The sequence below is a fragment of the Eucalyptus grandis genome, chromosome 4 (assembly GCF_016545825.1).
Source record: "Eucalyptus grandis isolate ANBG69807.140 chromosome 4, ASM1654582v1, whole genome shotgun sequence".
Lineage (NCBI taxonomy): Eukaryota > Viridiplantae > Streptophyta > Magnoliopsida > Myrtales > Myrtaceae > Eucalyptus > Eucalyptus grandis.
This window is the reverse complement of record NC_052615.1, coordinates 1,301,003-1,324,046: the sequence shown is the minus strand read 5'-3', so window position 1 is coordinate 1,324,046 and position 23,044 is coordinate 1,301,003. Positions and strand designations below refer to the sequence as shown.

General features: G+C 40.7%; 1 long non-coding RNA gene and 1 pseudogene across 1 annotated transcript; both read left to right on the top strand.

Moving 5' to 3' along the window:
* Positions 1–9,305: 9,305 nt before the first annotated feature.
* LOC108957435 overlaps positions 9,306–23,044 on the top strand; it is a 52,415-nt pseudogene continuing 38,676 nt past the window's right edge.
* Positions 15,979–17,837, top strand: LOC120292970. The gene is made up of 2 exons (XR_005550582.1): positions 15,979–16,150; positions 17,550–17,837. It is a non-coding gene; the product is annotated as an uncharacterized LOC120292970 (long non-coding RNA).

Below are 23,044 nucleotides of genomic sequence, written 5' to 3'. Positions count from 1 at the left end.
TAAAATCCTACTTAAAATGTGGCAATTCCCTTGCTCTTCTAATTTGCTGATCTTGCATATTTCGTGAACAATTCCCATCATCCATAAATTTTGAGAAGACGCAACAATGTCCTTGGGATGAATTGTGACATGTGACAATTCTTAATTTCTGTAATCGACATCATTTCCTCGGTTAATTTCAGTCAAAATGTGATTTTAGTGCAACTTAAACTATCGGTTAGTTTTTGGGAACTTTTGGTGCACTGACCCGTGGTCGATTATTCCCGAGCCACGATATATATTTTCGACGCATTAGCAACTCTCGATTGTCGTGAAAAATCTCGAGATTTCAATTACGAGCACGGTACCAAAACAACAGAAAAATCGGTTTAGTGCCGATCGACGAGAAATTTGTAAATTAGTTGGAATCACCCAAGCCTAATTTTATTTCTATCGAATCGACCTATTTCCGATTTCGATAGATTTTCGATTTGTGCCGAACTGATCCTTGTAGACTAACACGGTCGAGCAAGTCGATTCTGGTCGAATTTTCAAGTCTGTTGCACCAAAATTCTTTAATAACTTTCCCGATTAGTCAAGTTATCTCATGAGTGATCAGCTCAGAGAATAGCGCTATAGGCACGTCGACGAAAAGCCCGAATTATTCAATTGAAAACAGAAGCGAAAAATCAGACTGTCACAATTCTTCCCCTCTTATAAAAATTTCGTCCTCGAAATTTAAGTCGTTACATCTTTCAAATTAAAAAGATAAGGGTATTTTTCTTTCATGGCGTCTTCACTTTCCCAGGTTGCTCCTTCCGTGCCGTGATGTTGCCAAACCACTTTGACCAACGGAATCGTCTTGGTACGTAGGACCTGCTCTTTTCGATCTACAATTTGAATTGGTCTCTCCGTACGATACCCTCTCATCCACGTCCAATTCTTCAAAATTCAGTACGTGGGTTGGGTCAGGTTCATACTTCCTTAACATCGATACGTGGAAGACATTGTGAACTTGAGCAAGTCTTGGCGGCAACGCAAGTCGATATGCCAAAGTCCCTATTCTTTCCAGAATTTCAAAGGGACCTACGTACCTTGGACTTAATTTTCCTTTCTTGCCAAAGCGTGAAGTACCCCTCATTGGCGACACCTTCAAGAAGACGTGCTCACCAACTTGAAATTCTAATGGCCTTCGCCGCTTGTCAGCATAGCTTTTTTCGACGACTTTGGGCAGTCTTTAATCATTTCGATAACAATAACTGCGTCTATTGACTGCTGAACTAATTCGGGGCCGTGATCTTTCGTTCTCCTACTTCATCCCAACACACCGGCGTTCTACACGCCCGGCCATACAATGCTTCAAAAGGAGCCATTTGAATGCTCGGTGATAACTATTGTTGTAGGCAAATTCAACAAGATGAAGTTGTTCTTCCCAACTTCCTTTAAAGTCCAGTACACAAGCTCGTAGCATATCTTCAAGGATTTGAATGGTCCTTTCAGATTGACCATCTGTCTGAGGATGATAAGCTGTACTATATTGCAGCTTTCGTCCCTAAAGCGGCTTGTAGACTTTTCCAAAATGCAGCTGTAAATCTAGGGTCTCGATCCGAGGTGATTGTCACCGGCACTCCATGTAGGCGGACACCCGACGGACGTATAGCTCGCAAGCCGGTCTAAATCATGATCTTTCCGTACCGCAATGAAATGAGCCGACTTAGTCGATCCGTCGACTATTATCCAAATGGAATCATTACCTCTCGACTCCTCAAACCCTGTCACAAAATCCATTGTGATGTGCTCCCATTTCCACTCGGGAATTTCGAGAGGTTGTAAAAGTCCTCTGGCTTACGGTCTTTGAGCTTTAATTTGCGACATGTTAGACATTTGGCTACATGCTTGGCTATGTCCGTTTTCATACCGGACCACCAATAGTGTTGTCGCAAATTTCGATACATTTTTGTACCTTTGCCGGGATGTATACGTAACTACTACGGTGTGCTTCTGATAAGATTTCCTCTTTAAGTTCTGCATCATCAGGTACACACAATCGTCCTCTGAATCTCAACGTTCCGTCTTCTGAAACTTGAAAATCTGGTTTTCTCTTTCCTACCTCCTCCTGTACAATCTTTTGGATTTCTGGGTCGGTCCATTGGAGTGTTTTAATTCTCATTTGAAGTTCCGGTTCAATTCTAAGGGTAGCCATAATATTTGAAATGTGGCCTACCTCAAACTTAAAGTCAGAATCTCTAATCTTCTCGATTAAAGCCCACTCCTTGAGCACCATCTGTACTATTTGAAGATTTCCAACTTAGAGCATCTCGCAACTTTGTTGGCTTTACTTAGGGGTGATATAAAATATCACAATCATAATCCTTCGAAGTTCCATCCAACGACGCTGTCTCATGTTTAGTTCCTTCGAGAAAATAAATACTTGAGACTTTGATGGTCTCGTATAGATTTGGAATCTTTCTCCACATAGATAATGTCTCCAAATCTTCGGAGCGAAGACGATTGCTGCAAGTTCTAAGTCATGCGTCGGGTAATTCAATTCATGAGGTCTTAAGCGACGGGACGCGTATGCAACAACCCCGCCATGTTGCATTAACACACAACCCAATCCCCTAAACGACGCATCCTTTGTAGATCTCGTATCCTCCGGGACCAGAGGGTATGGTCGCACAGTGCGGTAGTTAGCTTTTGCTTGAGTTGCTGAAAACTATCTTCGCACTTGTCTGTCCATATGAACTTCTCTTCCTTCTTCGCAGGCGGGTCAACGGTGAAGCTAATGCGAGAATCCTTCTACAAACCGTCCGTAATATCCTGCTAACCCCAAAAACTTCTCGACTTCGTCACTTGTAGTCGGTCTTGGCCAATTCATTCTTGCTTCTATCTTGCTTGGATCTACAGAGATTCCTTCTTTAGAAATCACGTGTCCGAGAAAAGCAACCTGAGTCAACCAGAATTCGCACTTGCTAAACTTGGCATACAACTCGTGAGTTCTTAGAGTCTGGAGCACCATTCTCAAATGTCTTTCATGCTCCTCTACATTTTTAGAGTACACCGGGATATCGTCGATGAACACTATCACAACCGATCCAAATATTCCTTGAAAACTCGGTTCATCAAATCCATGAAAGCATTTGGGCGTTCGTCAATCCGAACGGCATTACGTGAATTCATAATGGCCGTATCGGGTACGAAATGCTGATTTGGGGATGTCCTCCTTCCCCGATCCTCAGCTGATGATATCCCGTCCTCAGGTCGATTTTAGAAAATATCGACGCTCCTTGCAACTGGTCAAATAGGTCGTCTATCCTTGGCAACGGATATTTATTCTTAATGGTCATCTGATTAAGTTGTCGGTAGTCGATGCACAGACGTAATGAACCATCTTTCTTTTTCACAAACAGAACTGGAGCTCCCCAAGGTGATGCACTGGGGCGTATGAATCCCTTATCCAGCAATTCCTGCAGTTGCACCTTCAATTCTTTTAATTCAGACAATGCCATTCGATAAGGAGCCTTAGAAATTGGTTCCGTCCCTGGGGCTAGTTCAATCACAAATTCTATCTCCCTTTCTGGCGGTAGACCTGGCAATTCTTTCGGAAACATGTCTGGAAATTCTTGTACTACCGCAATATCTTCGACTCTCAATTCCTCAAGCGTCGTGTCGATGACATTTGCCAAATAACTCGGACAACCCTCGTCTAACAATCGGGTTGCCTCGAGTGATGAGATTAGGGCAATCGAAAGTCCTCCTCGATTTCCACTAAACTCGAAGCTTTCACTTTCTACTGGATTGAACTGAATCGCTTTACGATAGCAGTCCATCTTGGCTCGTTGCTTGGTGAGCCAGTCCATGCCAATTATTACATCGAAATCATACATGGCTAGAACTATCAGGTCTATTCTCCCCTCTTGCTCACCAATTACCAACTTACAACTGGACAACCCATCGTAGACGTATTCTATCTTTTAATGGCGTTGATATACTAACAGCAGATTCCAACAATTTAGGATTTAATCCTATTAACTTAATGAATCGATCGGCTATAAATGAATGAGTTGCACCAGGATCAAATAAAGCGTATCTTTGGATGATCATTCGGGAAACCATACCCGTGATCACGTTCGGTGCATCCTCTCGCTCGACCTCTAGTGATGGCATATGTCCTTCCGCGTCTTTGGAGGTCTAACCGGTTCACCCCGTTGTGCATTTGGGGGTATATATCCCCTATTCGACCTATCGGCGGTGGAGGCGGTAGTTGTTGTCCAATCGATCGTCCGGGGACAATCTTTGACACGGTGGCCTTGTTGGCCACATCCATAATGAGCTCCGTCCTAGTATAGCACGGTGCGGATCCGTGTTGTTTTCCAACGAAGCGACGGGCTCCATTATTGCCGGGGGTGCCGACTTACCCACTCCACCTTTCCTATTCGGTGGAACGGGGTACCTTCTTCCGACCATGGGCTTCTTCCCGAACCTGATACTGTTTCTATGTGCATTAAACCTTGACCCTGACGCAGCAGCTTGTTCATTCAGATCCCTTTCTATCAGTTGCGCTCGTCGATAGATTTCCCGATAGTCATGCAGGTCAAAAGGCACCAACGGTTGCTTCAGCTCCAATCGAAGACCATTCTTGAACCTTCTAGCCTTTTCTTCAGGATCCTCTATCGGCCTTGGAGCATATTGAGAAAGCTCGCAAACTTGACTCCTCGTCTTGGTCAAGTCATTGATCCCTCGGCGAAGACGTTGGAATTCTTCCATTTTTCGCTCTCTCGGCGTTCTTTGAGAAATACTTGTTCATTGAATGCCCTAAGGAAGGCATCCCATGCTTTGGAACTACTCCTTCGGAAATATGGTCTCTTGAATAGCTGTCCACTTAGGATACCGGCATTATCCCGCAATTGATAAACCGCGGAGATACTTTCTCTTCTTCATTGCACCTTAAAAGTGCAAATGCTTTCCCTAAATCTCGAACCCCAGAAGCAGTTTCTGGATCTCCTGTACCAGTGAACTTTGGCGGATTCAACTTCAAAAACTGTTCCACCAATTGGTGTATAGGTCTATCCGCAACTACATTCCCTGGTGGAACCCCAAGTGGAATAACAGGTGGAGCAGGTGCAGCAGCAATAGCAGCGTTGGCAGCTGATAGCAGAGCAGTTGTAGCGGCGCGTAATGGCAGCCGCTTGATTTTGAGCCTCGCTGTCCCATCAAATCTCTCATCGCTTCTAGCGCCCGCATGATCCCTATAGTTCCCGGATCACCAGGTGCTGCTACCCAAAGCACCAACCGGCGGAACCGGTTGCGGTGCTACACCACTAGCACCGGCACCGAGCCGGCGCTTTACCCCTATTACCTCGAGCACCGCCTCTAGTTGGCGTCTTAGCTCGAGTAATTAGTCTAATCGCCCTTTTCCTAGGCGTTCTCTGTTCTTGCTCACTCATGGTGCAGATTCTTTATAGACACCTGCTTCCAATTCCAACACCTGGTTAGAATTTGAGTGAGCTCACAAGCAAACTACCAATCAATTACCACTCACATGCATTAGCATATTAACAGTCTTTCCTACTAACTATCCCATGACTCATCGCACCTTATCACTCCAAACACTAACCTTGCTCTGATACCATTCAAACGGGGATGTCACGACCCGAACCCGGGCACATGCACATCCCTCAATGGTCGATTTTAAATTTGCAACATCCCAGGAATTGTTGCCGACCCATTCATTTATTTTGCACATGCGGAAACGTAAATAATCTCCATACAACAAAACAGTGGGATAGAAACGTAGGATATTATTTTTCACAAACCACAACTACAACATTATCGTATCTATGTAAATAGACCAGTTTAACACCCCAAGGTTTGATACAAAAGTGAAGCTATTCGATTAACCACTAACTAAGCTTCTATTTATAAAACTGGGGTTTACTATTACAATACCATACTTCTCAATATCTCGGGGTGAGCTATCACCCTACATCCGATCTTGACGGAAAACCCGTCATCACTTGGAAGGAGATAGCGAGAGTCCTATTCCTCCTTTACTGCGACCGACGTACACGATCCGGCCTTCCTCCATTTAAGAACCTGAAAATGTTAGCCCTCTAAGGGGTGAGATCACATCTCGCCGAGTAAATCTCCTAATTCCAGATTAGGTGAAGGGTACATCCAGCATGCAATCTAATCACATTTCTTACCACTCTTTTAACACCAGCAAATTCCTGCATATTAGCATCAAATAAAATATTCCTAATAGTGTCAAGTTCACACATCACAGGAATACTTTAACATAAGTATATGCAAGGTGTGAATATCCATATAAGCATACAGGCCATAGTCAATGTAACAGATAACAGTCTTCCGGCAAAACCGGGCATCTCATATGTCACAAATGATGTTAATGCTCAGATAACAGTCTTCCGGCATAACCCGGCATCGCCTCACACCGTTGAGCGCGGCAACGTCTACATCTAGACGGCATTCCAATTAAGGAGCATCGGTCCGGCCTCCACTTGCGACCGGCATCCGTTGACGTGGGGCATTCCCGAAGGAGCATCGCCCGGCCTCAAAGGCTCGTGGCGGAATCTCATGTTGTGAATGCATATGATCAATTTGACATTTCAATAATCAATTATATACAGCATCCACAGCATCAATTGAGCACTTCTATAGCAAGAATTCTTCAAAACAAGTATATATTCTTATTCATCCAAATTGACAGAGAACTGCCCAATAACGCTCTCCCAATTTCGAAGTCAGAAAGTCATCCATACGATCTCGAAAAATTATCAAATTCGGATACGTGCTAGAAAACATATAAACAACCATTTTTCATGAAGACACCGAGATCCAGATCCCTCTGGATTCGGCCCAGAAATTGTTTCTATCCAGCACAAAAATCGGATCCAGTTTCAGAGAGCCAAACCTATCGAAATCAGTTCGTTTTTGGGTCGAAATCTGCTTCGTTTGACTTGAAATTTAAGTATGTTAAACTAAAAGTTATAAAAAAACAACTTTCGTGAAGGAACCAATTGGAAATTCGACTTCTAAAGGTCATTAACAGCCCTCAGAATCATAATAGGTCACGGATTACAAAACTGTCCGATTACTGTTCCGAGGATGACGTCATTAAAATCGTCATCTTTTTAATTTATAAAAATTAAGAGAAAAATATATGTTATTATTTAAGATGTTCACAACGTTTCTTCAGAACAAAATCATTTCAAAATCGTAACACAAAGTTGTCTACAAAATTAGCAAAACATACACGTTCTAGAAACTGTTTCAGTAATCTACTACTGTTCTAATCCGAATCTTCCACCACGACTTTTGTTTTGCTCTCTAAGCCTTATCTAAGCTTTTCTATGTCTATCATAACGTCCCTAACTAAGATCTATCCATATATAACATCATCTACATGTTATTAACTTGTACAAATTCCTAATAGAGGTACTCAACCCCTAGTCCAAATTTAGAAGACAACTCACCTAAACACAGCTAACGGCGGCTCGTTGGTGGTTGAACAGCAACACAGAGACCAGCCTTGATCCTCTTGGTGATGGTGTTGAGTCGAAGCCGCAGAAGATTGTGAAGTGGTATGATGGCAACGGCAACACACAAACTTATAAATTTTTCGGTAGAGGAAACTAAGTATGGAGTTTGGTCGTTCAAGAGGGAGCAGAAATGGAAGTATAACGTTCAAGGAAAAGAAAACAACGGCTTGTACGTTGAAAAAGACAAGGAAGAAGAATAAACTAAGAGGAGGAAAAGGAAAGCTGGAAACTGCCGTGTAAAATACAGCAGGCAATATGCGTAAGAAAAAGGATGGGGAAGGAGAGTGTAAATTGATGGGAAGTTTCATTGAAGTTTCCCTTAGTCTTTGGCCTAATTTTCCATGGAAACTTTGGCCACCCATCACCCTCATAGACCCCACCAAGTTTCCAACATTGTTTCTTCTAGAGAAGATGAAAGAAAAGGTTGGAAATCTACGTAAACGGCTGAATCCGAATTTTGAAGTGACTCTCATAGTCTTTTCCCATGGAGAATGAGTTTCTTTCCTTATCAAGTGGTCCCCCCTATCTTTTCCAAGTCAATTTCCATTAAATACCAAGGAAATTGAGGTGAGGTTGTAGGAGAGATGGATTCCTACGAATTTCTTTTCTTTGAGAAGACTTCTCTTCTTTATTTAATTACCAATCTAACATCCCATTCAATAGGGTCAAGTCCTTTAGTAACCAATTATAATACCTCTTAAATTGTTTCACAATAGAGGTCTTAAAATCCTACTTAAAATGTGGCAATTCCCTTGCTCTTCTAATTTGCTGATCTTGCATATTTCGTGAACAATTCCCATCATCCATAAATTTTGAGAAGACGCAACAATGTCCTTGGGATGAATTGTGACATGTGACAATTCTTAATTTCTGTAATCGACATCATTTCCTCGGTTAATTTCAGTCAAAATGTGATTTCTAGCACAACTTAAACTATCGGTTAGTTTTTGGGAACTTTTGGTGCACTGACCCGTGGTCGATTATTCCCGAGCCACGATATATATTTTCGACGCATTAGCAACTCTCGATTGTCGTGAAAAATCTCGAGATTTCAATTACGAGCACGGGGTACCAAAACAACAGAAAAATCGGTTTAGTGCCGATCGACGAGAAATTTGTAAATTAGTTGGAATCACCCAAGCCTAATTTTATTTCTATCGAATCGACCTATTTCCGATTTCGATAGATTTTCGACTGTGCCGAACTGATCCTTGTAGACTAACACGGTCGAAAGCCGATTCCGGTCGAATTTTCAAGTCTCTGTTGCACCAAAATTCTTTAATAACTTTCCCGATTAGTCAAGTTATCTCATGAGTGATCAGCTCAGAGAATAGCGATATAGGCACGTCGACGAAAAGCCCGAATTATTCAATTGAAAACAGAAGCGAAAAATCAGACTGTCACACTGTGTTACTTCAAGCCTAAATGGTCAACTAGAGTATTACAAGCTAGATTATCCCTATTATTCGATGCAAGAGATCAATCAATCACATCACCTTCCAAAAAACAAACCTGAGATACCAAAATGCTACATATTGTGGGGCCTTTTCAATTTGTAAATTGGTATAACACTACCACAACAAAACATAATCAATTGGCAATTGGTCATAACTTCTAGTCCATCAGCAACCCTCATAATTAGAACAGGAAAAGACAGAGTTGCCACAAGTATAATTCGCGTTGCACAACCATCCAAAACTACTTTAGAAGCTAAGTAGACAAGGTGCTCAATGCATTCCGGGAAAAAAAAAAGGCTTGCTAGCAATGGTTAAGGTAGATCACTAAAAAGAGAAAGAAAAGCGAGCCCACACATACCCTTTCTATCTAAAGTCTACACAAAAGTTTTAAACAACAATAGTTCGATAAAAGTTATATGGTGTCAAGGTTACCGAAAGCTTTCGAAAGTATATGGTGTCAAGGTTACCGAAAGCTTTCGAAAGTATATGGTGTCAAGTTTACTAAAAGCTTTCAAAAGTTATAAGGATAAAGTTATGTATCTAATAAAATTGCTATTGAAGATGTCTAGGTAATACATAGGAGCAAGTAAAGTGAATAAAAATCACTCAAGTTCTCAGGGACTTGAGTAATCGCAGAGAAGTTGTCTGTGTTCAACATTGTTTCATCCATAATGAGAACTCCAACAAACTTGATTCTCTCTCTCTCTCTCTCTTCCTCCAGTTGACCCTCTTTCTGGTTGTGTCTTTTCTATGCAGAAAGGTTCTGTCAATTGATGAGTACGCTAGCTACTTTGATGCACAAGAGATGGACAACTAAGCCAGACATTGACCAAAATAGCACTTCTAATATGATATGAAAGAATAAAATTGCTGTGCAAACACAGAGAGTTCAGGCAACATTTGTAGTCAGTGATTCTGTTGACCGGAGCAGAGATATCTAGGTTGTAACCACTCTAAGGATCTTGTCATTTCTTAGATTATCTAATTTGGCTGTCAAGTCCATACTGGGCTTTTCGTCATGCTAGTTCTAAATCTTTGAACTAATTATCAAAAGACACGACACTTTGTTTGGTTGTTCAGTAACTGCTCTGCAACTTTAGTCATCATCTTTTTAAAAGTCTAGTGGGTGCTGACATCTAGTTTGGAAAAAGCGATAAAATGGAGAGTTATCATCTATCTATCTCTTTGTGTATATTAAAAAAATTCCGTGATACTCAAGTTTGGGTTTAGGTGGTCTGTGACATATTCAGAATTCGGGGGCTTCCTGGAAGGGTGGTTGGAAAGCAACCGCACATGTTTTTTTTTTTTTTGGCAAATAATGACCTTGAATACCAGGTAAGCTATGCCATTTGTGACACCAGCTGCAATCTTGAGTTTTTGAAGCCTTGGTGGAACTAAAGACTGGCTGATGACTAGCTGACAAAGTGCAAAGGGAGGCTACTTTTCCTGCTGAACATTTGGGAATGGGAGCTTTCAGGATTGCATTAGAAGCAATCTATAACAGGTAAGATAGTGACGTTTCAGCTTCTCAATGTTAGTTCTGCAAGGAGTTTGATCTAATATTCTCCACTAAAAAATTAAAGAAAGGCCTATAAGATCCTTGTGTGGGCCTAGTTCACCTCAATGCAGCAAAGTGACATGCATTAATCTTTAATCTTGTGTTATGCATTGTTTACATGTGTGGCACCCCCAAAACGGCCCCCGATCCACTTGGGTCGCCACAGATATTATTTTTTTTCGCTTGCTTTCTCTTGACCTGAAGGTCTATTACTCTGATCCCATAATATTCTCATGAAGTCCATGAGTCCTAGGGGTTCATAATTCCTACATTGGTCCCTGCGCAGAAAATGTAGCGGAAGCATATTCAACACCTCCCTAACCCATATTCAGAAACGATGCACACCTACTAAACACATTTATAGGTAAAAGCCGAACACTTTTATTTACATAAAACCTTATGGACAACATTCTGTCGGTACACCAAAAATGCCGCAGTTTTCTATACCCGGCTATGTATCAAAAGATACCCAACGCTTTTTTTTTTTTAACAGCCATATACATAGGTCAATCAGTTAATGTCGGCAATCCAAAAATGCTTCATTTGCTAACCATCACTCTCGATCATACCCAGTCCGGTTCATTAGTTGGTGGCAGCGGCAATGGCCCCAGCATACTCCCATCACGGCGGACGAACACCATCAAAAACTCCTGAATCACTGGGCCAGCGGGAGAACCAACATCATACATGACCAATATCCGCACTTGAACAAAAACCAACCCTCGTATCTCAGGATGGTGGTGCTCCGTACACTCACACTCAAGGTCGATCGGTATGCCATAGAATGTGCCGGGGGTGACTGGTAGTAGAGGCATATCTTCTAGTCTGAAATGTTAGTCTCCAAACAGAGTGAGTACAACCACTCAACAGCAAAAGATCCATTAAACTATACTATGCAAGCCATCACGATCCAGTTTGATGCAAGATAGACAAGACAGGTCATCAAAGAACAAATGTGCATCTAAACAATATAACTCTTTAATGCAATGACAAGTGCAGTTTCAACTAATAAGATGCATCATGTCCAGTCACACGAGTCCCGATCATAGGGACAAACTGTTATGACACATCCCATTCCATGCCATACAATTTAGTCCCATAACCAGACCACATTCACACTTAATATATCCATCAGTTTTAATCATTCAAACAGTTTTATCTCCCAGAGGACCAATGTTTGCGTCCTTATGGGATTTCGCACCCAATCTGGCGTCGTGAAAGTCTCTGGCATCTGGCCACAAGACCACCGGGCATCCAAAGCGTTGCGACACATCTCCGGGCATCTCGCACCCCACCTGGCATCGCGAGGAGTCACTAGGGCCATAGACATGGTTACCCCTAACCTTCGGAATTACGTACCGACATACCACCGGGCATCCCAATGCTCCTAAGGAAAAACCTCTGAGGCACTACGGTCCCCAGGCATTCATAAGGCATCAACTCATTCGATCCTTTGGGCATCCCGACTCCCGGGGCATCGTTGACCCGAGGGTCCAACGGTAACAATTAACATCTTAATTTCCAAAAACACTTTTCAATGCAATGACAAGATGTCCCATGAATCTTCATCAAATCTCAATATTGCATAATATGCTGAATGCTAATATCATTATGTCAAATAACAACTCAAGATGCATTCACCTTCGGGACAATTTGAGCAAATACGGAACAAAACAGCTCAAACATCACGATGCACAGTTTTGGTAACAATTTCGGAATAACCCCTAAATGAACTCAGATAATTCTGAAATTTTGACATGTTATAAATAAGACCTAATGGAAAAAATTTCATGAAGAAAACTAAGTCAGACTCATTGTATATCAAGAGCAGTAATTGCTATATTTTTTACTAACATTCTATAATAGCTTCCAGATTTAACATTTACAAAGAAAATCATTTTACTGACCAAAACTTGTTCATTTATTCTCAAATTTTGTTATGTTATTCCTAAGGATTTTCCCTACAACTTTCATTAAGGGTTCAAAGTCCAATTCTGACTAGATAATCACTGAAAATTCACGGAATCACCAAAGGTCATGCAGTTTTTCTACGAAACAGTTTACTAATTCAAAGAGAACTACTTCTACTCATTTAAAATCCAGAATCCAATATTTCCAAGTCTAGTGTACTACACTAGACAACAACAGCACAACATGATATAGGTTAATGGACTTTCACTTGCCTCAAGCTCTTTAGTTCCATTTCAAGCAAAACAGGGGCTTGTGAGTCTCGGGTTCAGCTCAACAGCGGCGGAGACAAGCGGTGTCGACAGTGCAGCAACTCAATCACGGCAGAAGGCAGTCTCTTCTTCCCCTCCGCCGTTCACCTGCTTCGCTGCACACTCACCAACTCTCTTGCTCGAACTCTCTCTCTCTTTCACTCGCTCGCCCTCTGCTCACTCTCGGTTTCTCTCTCTCCTCTCCTCAATTCTGAATTCTTTTGTTTCTTTGGTTAATTGATTAATTAACTTTTGCATGCAGGTTCTTTCGGTGGCAGCAAGAGAAGAAGGCAGGTGGGTTGAGGCGTGTCTTCCGTTTGCAACACCTTGGAGCCCTGCTGGCGGCGACTTCCGAAGCAACGTGGCCTCCGCTGGCCTTGCTTCAGTCAACACCCTTAATTTAGTTGACCCAATGTCGACCGAATGGGGAAAGATAAGGCGGCTTGGACGTAGATGAGCTCCACTCCCATGCATGCGTACTCGTCCCACTTGTGACCGAATTTTCCTTGCTCCTTTAACTCACTAAATTTTTTTCAATCGATCAAAGTCCAAAGACCTCTCTTGTTGCGTGATTGGCCGGTCTCAGAGGTAAAAATAACGTGGCTGTTTGTGCAGTTGTCCATATGGTCATTCAAAGATGAATTTCTTTTTCTTCAAAAGTAAATATTTCGGGACATCAAGTGGCGATGAGACTAGGCCAAATGTGATACTGACGATGCTCCCATCGATTACTCACGGCCATTGCATATTTGAGGGTCGTCTAAATTTCCGGATGCCACAACTTGTCCCTGTCCTGTAGAATACATCCCATTCTGCTGGCGTATACATCGTATGGGAGGCCAAATCAATTTTTATATGGAAATGCTGAGACCGTGTTAAGGAATCTTATGCCATCTTTGTTAAGCAACCTAGATGTGGAGAATAATACATACTCTGGAATTCGTTGTTTCAGATCACTATACATGATAGGAGATTATCCAAAATGGACATTAGAGGCGCATGACGGGTATATTTCCTACTGAGAATTGTATTTTATCATATCAGTAATTTTATTTTCCGAACACAATCACCAATATTGATAACAACTCCTTCAGGCAGGAGATACTTTGTTTTCTATATTAACAAGGACTGGGGTATTCAAGGGAAATGATAATCATTTAGAACTTCCCATGGACGTGGTAGGTATTCGTACTCTTAACAAAATCTAGACATTTCTCTATCAGTCTCTCCCATCTCTCCTTGCATGTACGTTGGGGTGAGTTGATGGTAGGTTCCTAAGTAAGCGAATCGTGTGCATTCCAGCATGTTAACTTCTTTGGTTTAGATATTTTAGATACGTGATCCCATGGAAAGTCACGGTTGAGACTGCAAATCACTGATTCCACCATGAAAACATTCAGAAGTATAGTGCATCATGTAATCACTTAGGCCTTGTTTGGTTCACCTTGGAGTAATAAACAGGAAATGGAATGCCATTGCAGCTCATCTTTGGATGGATTTATGATCATAGAATCAAAGTGCCTAGTTAACGGATACTCCTAATGCAAAACTAGATTGCTCAGGTAGTGGTGGTACTAGGATTCCTAGGAGGAAAAAACATTCAGGAGCCCAACGCGCTCAGTACTCTTGAGCTTCGTCATCTTCAAATCCGACAAAGCCATAACTCTCTCTCTTTCTCTCCATTCATCATCTTGAAATTCTTCCATGGGAGTTTTGTGACAGTCTGATTTTTCGCTTCTGTTTTCAATTAAATAATTCGGGCTTTTCGTCGACGTGCCTATAGCGCTATTCTCTAAGCTGATCACTCATGAGATAACTTGACTAATCGGGAAAGTTATTAAAGAATTTTGATGCAACAGACTTGAAAATTCGACCAGGAATCGACTGCTCGACCGTGTTAGTCTACAAGGATCAGTTCGGCACAGTCGAAAATCTATCAGAAATCGGAAATAGGTCGATTCGATAGAAATAAAATTAGGCTTCGGTGATTCCAACTAATTTACAAACTTCTCGTTGATCAGCACTAAACCGATTTTTCCGTTGTTTTGGTACCCTGTGCTCGTAATTGAAACCTCGAGATTTTTCACGACAATCGAGAGTTGCCAATGCGTCGGAAATATATATCGTGGCTCGGGAATAATCGACCACGGGTCAGTGCACCAAAAGTTCCCAAAAACTAACCGATAGTTTAAGTTGTGCGAAAAATCACATTTTGACTGAAATTAACCGAGGAAATTATATCAATTACAGAAATTAAGAATTGTCACGTGTCACAATTCATCCCAAGGACATTGTTGCGTCTTCTTAAAATTTATGGATGATGGGAATTGTTCACGAAATATGCAAGATCAGCAAATTAGAAGAGCAAGGGAATTGCCACATTTTAAGTAGGATTTTAACACCTCTAATGTGAAGCAATTTAAGAGGTATTATAATTGGTTACTAAGGAACTTGACCCTATTGAATTAGATGTTAGATTGGTAATTAAATAAAGAAGAGAAGTCTCCTCAAAAAGGGAAATTCGTAGGAATCTCTCTCCTACAACTTCACCTCAATTTCCTTGGTATTTAATGGAGATTGACTTGGAAAAGATAGGGGATCACTTGATAGGAAAAGGACTCAATCTCCATGAGAAAAAGCTACGAGAATCCACTTCAAAATTCGGATTCAGCAGTTCACATGGATTCCAACCTTTTCTTTCATATCAATTGGAAGAAACAACGTTGGAAAAACTTTGTGGGGCCTATGAGGGTGATGGGTGGCCAAAGTTTCCATGGAAAATTAGACCAAAGGCTGAAGGAAACTTCAATGAAACTTCCCAGCAACTTCCACTCTCTTTCCCAACCTTTTTTTCTCACGCATAGAAGTCTGTCTGCTGTAAGTCTGTCTGCTGTATTTTACACGGCAGCTTCCATCTTTCCCTTTCTTCCTCTTAGTTTATTCTTCTTCCTTGTCTTTTTCAACGTACAAACCGTTGCTTTCTCTTTCCTTGAACGTTATACTTCCATTTCTGCTTCCTCATGAACGACAGACCGGAGACTAAGAAACAAAACAAAACAAGACGTGAACGTGACGTTACAAAAAAATTCTTGGACCCACATAAACGTCGGCCGCCTACCACCATGGTTTTCATATATAAGTCGTTTAGTTGGAATGGGGAAAAAACTCCCTCACCCGCACAAGAACCGCACAACAGACCAAACTCCATACTTAGTTTCCTCTACTGAAAAATTTATAAGTTCGTGTGTTGCTGTTGCCATCGCACCACAGCAGATTCTTCTGCGGCTTCGGCTCAACACCATCACCAAGAGGATCAAGGCTGGTCTCTGTGTTGCTGTTCAACCACCAACGAGAGCCGCCGTTAGCTGTGTTTAGGTGAGTTGTCTTTAAATCTGGACTAAGGGTTGAGTACCTCTATTAGGAATTTGTACAAGTTAAAAATATGTAGATGGTATTATATATGGATAGATGTTGGTTAGGGATGTTATGATAGACATAGAAAAGCTTAGATAAGGCTTAGAGAGCAAAACAAAAGTCGTGATGGAAGATTCGGACTAGAACAGTAGTTGATTACTGAAACAGTTTCTAGAACGTGTATGTTTTGCTAATTTTGTAGACAATTTTGTGTTGCGATTTTGAAAGGATTTTGTTCTGAAGAAACGTTTTGAACATCTTAAATAATAACATATATTTTTCTCTTAATTTTTAGAAATTAAAAAGATGACGATTTTAATGACATCATCATCGGAACAGTAATCGGACAGTTTTGTAATCCGTGACCTATTATGATTCTGAAGGCTGTTAATGACCTTTAGAGGTCGAATTTCCAATTGGTTCCTTCACGAAAGTTGTTTGTTATAACTTTTAGTTTAACATACTTAAATTTCAAGTCAAATGAAGCATGTTTCGACCCAAAAACAAACTGATTTCAATAGGTTTGGCTCTCTGGAACTGGACCAGATTTTTGTGCTGGATAGAAATAATTTCTGGGCCAAATCCAGAGGGATCTGGATCTCAGTGTCTTCATGAAAAATGTTTGTTTATATGTTTTCTAGCACGTATCTGAATTTGATAATTTTTCGAGATCGTATGAATGACTTTCTGACTTCGAAATTGGGAGAGCGTTATTGGGCAGTTCTCTGTCAATTTGGATGAATAAGAATATATACTTGTTTTGAAGAATTCTTGCTATGAAAGTGCTCAATTGATGTTGTGGATGTTGTATATAATTGATTATTGAAATGTGAAATTGATCATATGCATTCACAACATGAGATTCCGCCACGAGCCTTTGAGGCCGGGCGATGCTCCTTCGGGAATGCCCCACGTCAACGGATGCCGGTCGCAGTGGAGGCTGGACCGATGCTCCTTAATTGGAATACCGTCTAGATGTAGACGTTGCCGCGCTCAACGGTGTGAGGCGATGCCCGGTTATGCCGAAAGACTGTTATATGAGCATTGACATCATTTATGACATATGAGATGCCCGGTTTTGCCGGAAGACTGTATATCCGTTACATTGACTATGGCCTGTATGCTTATATGGATATTCACACCTTGCATATGCTTATGTTAAAGTATTCCTGTGATGTGTGAACTTGACACTATTAGGAATATTTTATTTGATGCTAATATGCAGGAATTTGCTGGTGTTAAAAGAGTGGTAAGAAATGTGATTAGATTGCATGCCGAATGTACCCTTCACCTAATCTGGAATTAGGAGATTTACTCGCTGAGATGTGATCTCACCCCTTAGTGGGCTAACATTTTTCAGGTCCATAAATGTAGGAAGGCTAGATCGTGTACAGTTGGTCGCAGTAAAGGAGGAATAGGACTCTCGCTATCTCCTTCCAAGTGATGACGGGTTTTCCGTCAAGACTGGATGTAGGGTGACAGCTCACCCCCGAGATATTGAGAAGTATGGTATTGTAATAGTAAACCCCAGTTTTATAAATAGAAGCTTAGTTAGTGGTTAATCGAATAGCTTCACTTTTGTATCAAACCTTGGGGTGTTAAACTGGTCTATTTACATAGATATGATAATGTTGTAGTTGTGGTTTGTGAAAAATAATATCCTACGTTTCTATCCCACTGTTTTGTTGTATGGAGATTGTTTACGTTTCCGCATGTGCAAAATAAATGAATGGGTCGGCAACAATTCCTGGGATGTTGCAAATTTAAAATCGACCATTGAGGGATGTGCATGTGCCCGGGGTTCGGGTCGTGACAAGTTTCGCCTGCCTCTTGATTCCATGGTCCTCACATTCTCTACTATGTGAAATTATTTCTCTCTCGCTATTGTGAAACTTGTCTTGTCTATTAATGAAGACACCAACTACGAGCATCGCGGTGGCTTGGGTAGGGATATGAAGTTCCATTAACACACTTGGCCGAGTTGCTGCCACTCTATTTGTTCTTGTGATTGGGTATGACTCAAAACACAATAAGGACAAGAACAACACAATGGCTTGAGGTAACAGCTGTGAAGTAGTTTGAAGTTACGCGGGAATGGCTTTGTCTTCATTGTTGTAGATTATGTGTGAAATGCTTGACTCACGAGATTTTGAGGAGCTGTGTGTAATCTGTCTGTGAAATGCTTGTGTGAACTGTATGATCATTTTAGATGACAATAATCGGGAAATTGTTGGGGGATCGAATGTGGTTCTTCATTCTATTTCTATCCCTAGTCTTTCATTAGCCACTTTGGATATGTGGATTGAAGAAATGTTTTACACATTCCATTTTGACATGTTTTTACCTCAGATTGCATCTCACATTGGACATTTCTCCCTTCATATGTAAATTAAAACCAAACAATAAAGAATGAACCCCACATCTAGGAATTTGATTGCTTAGATTGAGATTCCTTTTCATGATTCCATGGCCATGAACCATACATGGCCTCAAGTGGTTTTGAGCTGTCAGGGTAAAAAACCCAACCCTTCCATGCTTACATACCTTGATTGGCTATGCTCTGGGTGATTGGTCAATTCTAAATCGGTTGGATGAAACATGATTGAATATTTTCCTTCTTCAGTCTAGTAAAATGTCAGTATTTCCAAAATATGCGCAATTGAAAGCAACTTTTATGGGGAATTTGACTTCTCTCCAAATTTTCCAAGGTTAAAAGAGTATCCAAAAATCGCTTACCCCAATTGAACTCTTTTATTCTTACCTATGCAGGTCGCGGACATTGTGGAGGACGCTGTCGACTTTATCTTGAGAAAGGAGCGCGGTTCTCGACACAAAAGATGCCTTTTTCTTTATGTGGTTTCTGAACATTATCAATTCTTTGGAATCCCACACAATCTTTCCATTCTGGCTGCGTTTGGTCGTCCGGATTTCTAAATGGGATAGGACTGGATAGGATAGGATAAAAAATCCGTGGATTTCTTCATATCCCATCAACTGTTTGGTGAACTACGGATTTAAAGTCGGTTATCTTCATATCCTATCCAATTTACTGTTTGGTGAACTACGGATTTAAAGTTAGATATCCTCATATCTTATCAAATCTATGGTTTGGTGAACTAATCTTTTGGATACCCCTTCAAATCAAACGTTTTTAGAATAACCTCAATTTCAATATATTCACTTTGAAACATGAATTTTTTTTTTCTCTCTTACAAGTTTTTCATTTGTTTCCATTTTGTTACGAGTACAATACCAAATCAAACAAATGCCCAATTAGAACAAAGCATAAAGTCCAAAGTCATTCGTTTTTTTTTTTTCCAAATGTCACGAGAATGCAATGATAGTTAATCACGTTAACGAACGATTTTTGGAAAATTCGCATTTATAAAGTACGTTACATTTCCTTTCATTGTGGTTCCTAGGTCTCCAGAGAGCGGGGAAAAAAGACCCCTGAGCTTCAATAAGAACTCATTCAAGTAACGGATCGAAGCAGATCGCCTCTTCCTCTCCCAAAACACAGCTGCTATCATCTATATCTACATAACCTTTGAAATAAATTTCATAAATCCAATAAAAAGAAGAAAAAATCACAAATTGATTGATCAATTAACTCATAACGCATGTTAATGAGTGAGCTGAAAATTACCCGCAAACAATGGGTCTGTACAGAAAAAGTACCATAAAGACAGAACAAACCTAGATAAGAAATTGCAGTGATGAAGCTGCAGAAGAGAAAACCCAACAAAGAATTTTTAGCTTCATTCTCCTGTTCTGGGAAATGGGTGTGGATGAATACATACTCTCTCTCAAGAGCCATAAATTAAAACCACTCTCTCTAAATTTGTGGCACGCAAGACTCGCTAATTGATTAGAACCAATGAAATGAGCCTTGGTCGAACTAGTACACAAAGAACGAAACAAGCTAACAACTAACATCGCCATCCTCGCGAAGCGGTAAATAGAGACAGAGCAAAGAGAGAACGTGGCAAACCCAGACCCTAGGAGAACCTCAGCCACCCTTGGCCACCCTCGATGACCATTGGTGGGGGATCAGACCGACAACTGGATTTGCATATGGAATTTAGACCTGGGCTCATGGGCAAACCGGCAAGCCTAGGTGACCCAGCGAGTGGGGGAATCGATTGGGAGGGTGACCGACGGACGGGGTCTTACCTTGGCGGAGGAAGAAGACTTTCGTAAAATTTCGATGAGAATCAAAGAGCTATTGAGGAGAAGGCTTCAACGTCGATACTTTGGAAACAGAGAGTCGTTTGTGGGTGAACGACAGAGAAAAAAAACGTAGGGTTTTATGTTTCGGATAAAAGAAATCCTATCCGACCTTATCCCACCCCCCCTCGGATTTTTTTTATCCGGTCTATATCTCTTCTATATCCGACCTTATCCTATCCTAGACAGCTGCCAAACATGGGATAGGATAAAACATATCCTATCCTGGTTTTTATCCGGTCGACCAAACGCAGCCTCTGTGTTTTTCCATATCTTAATTAGTGACTATTAGTCGCTAGTCTTCTGTGTGTTTTGCTTATTGCGTTTCACATATGTCGTTCCCCTAACGTAGTCAACATCCCATTTGAATCAAGTAGAATTAAAGGAATAATTTATGGTTCTTCTTAATCTCAACCTATGCAATGTTGATTACATACTTGATTTTTGGGAGATGTCCCGATCTTCCTTCTTACATGTATATGCAATGTGACGTAATTGGGACAATTTTTCATAAATGTTGGGATATCATGTTTATTTGATGGTAGACTAGTTAAAATGGGTTATAAGACTATTTTTTTAAAAATTTTTATGAATGACTTAAATTCAAAATAATATGGGTATTAAATAAGTTTACAATTTAATCTCACTTCATTTTGGATTTTCTTAAATTAGTTTAAATATGGAAGTGTTTTAGAAATATGAGTCAAATAACATATGAATTAGGTCGAGTATGAGTAACATAATTTGTATTGCATGAAAATAATTCAAAATGAATTAAATATATTAATTTGATTTTGACCATTTTCGACTAGATTCAATTTATGCATTTGTCGAGTCTATCTAGCATCTTTTGTTATGGCATTGGAACCATCATTGCGACGTAAGGGTAGCGACAGACTTGAGAGTTCCGCAGTTGGGGGGAGAAAACGATGTGATGGCGAATAAAGTTGGAGGGACAAGATTATAAAAACACATGATCGTGGCTGACAGTGTCATGCTCAATCCTCGAGCACGCGCCCATCCCTCAATGGTCGATACAAATGCGACGTTCCCAGGTCTCATCGCCAACCTAATTCGTTTTAATGCACATACGAAAGCGAAACATTAAACCCCTGACAACAAACAACATGAGATAGGAAAGAAGGGCATATTTCACAAAAACACACTTTTATAAACAATAGGGTTTAGGTACAAACGAGTCTGGTCAAAAGCCTACAAAAGATTGATTCTCAAAGAAGCTGTCCTACAACATACTGGTAGGTCACATACACCGATCCCTTAGACTCCACCTTCTCAGACTCCGAGGCTTTGGTCTTCCACAACCACCATCTAAGGACCTGAAAATGGTTATACAATAACCAGTGTGATAATGTCTCTGCAAGTCCACCCCCTAAACCCTTATTAGGAAGGAAATACGCCTCAGGGCACTCTAGCCACACAACCACATAATGAGAACATAAGACTTACCTCGCCTCAGTTCCTTTCTGCACGTTAGCACAGTTCATATCACAAATGCATATAATTAATGCATTCATCAATTGGAACATCTCACTATCAAACCAATCAAACACATAAGTCCCGATTATGACACATCTCATTTCGTGTCACACAATTTCGTCTCATAATCAGGCGCGAGTAAATCATGTTGGTGGTTCAATCCACCCCCGATATTGACTCTCAATCAATTTCCAATTCCACTCAACATCCCCACTCAATAAACAAACTCAAAGCTCTAAAGGTAGTTCTCATGTGACTCAAGTCGCCATGTAACACTTAGCCCTTGACTACAATAAGTGATAGTCTAAGGCTCTAGAGGTGACCCACGCGAAGTCTCGTCATCGTGTAGTACTTAGTCCTTGACCACATATAGCAATAGTGCAAGGCTCTAGAGGTGACTCACACGAGTTCCAATATTGTGTGGTACTTAACCCTTGATCACAAATAACAATAGTACAAGGCTCTAGAGGTGACTCACACAAATTCTAATATCGTGTAGTACTTAGCCCTTGACCACAAATAGTAATAATACAAGGCTCTAGAGGTGACTCACACGAGTTCCAATATCGTGTAGTACTTAACCCTTCACTATGCATGACAATACTACAAGGATTTAGAGGTAATTCCCATGTGACTCAAGTCGTCCGATAACACTTAGCCCTTGGTTACAATAAGCAATAGTATAAGACTCTAAAGGTAACTTACACGTAGTCTCGCTATCGTGTAGCACTTAGCTCTTTACTTGCTCACAACCTATCGGGTTCCCTCTACACAACACATATCACCTCAATTCATGCAAATGCACATGCATGTGTACACTCAAATAACCTCATAAGATCAAAACACATGAAATTAGACAACTTTTCCTTCTCGGGTGAATAGTGCACGTGAACAGTATTTTTCAGAATTAAATTACTAATAAATTAAATTCACAAGTCATTAAAAATGCTAATTAAAGCAAGCAAAGCATCAAGAACCATCACCAAACTAAAATCGATCCTAATTCGCAGAAACCGGGCCACTCCCACGTCTCCAAGTTTAAATCCATAAACCTAATCAACCGAACTCGAAAAATTCCCAAATTTGAATATGTTGTAGATGACACATAGAAAAAAAAATTCATGAATAAAC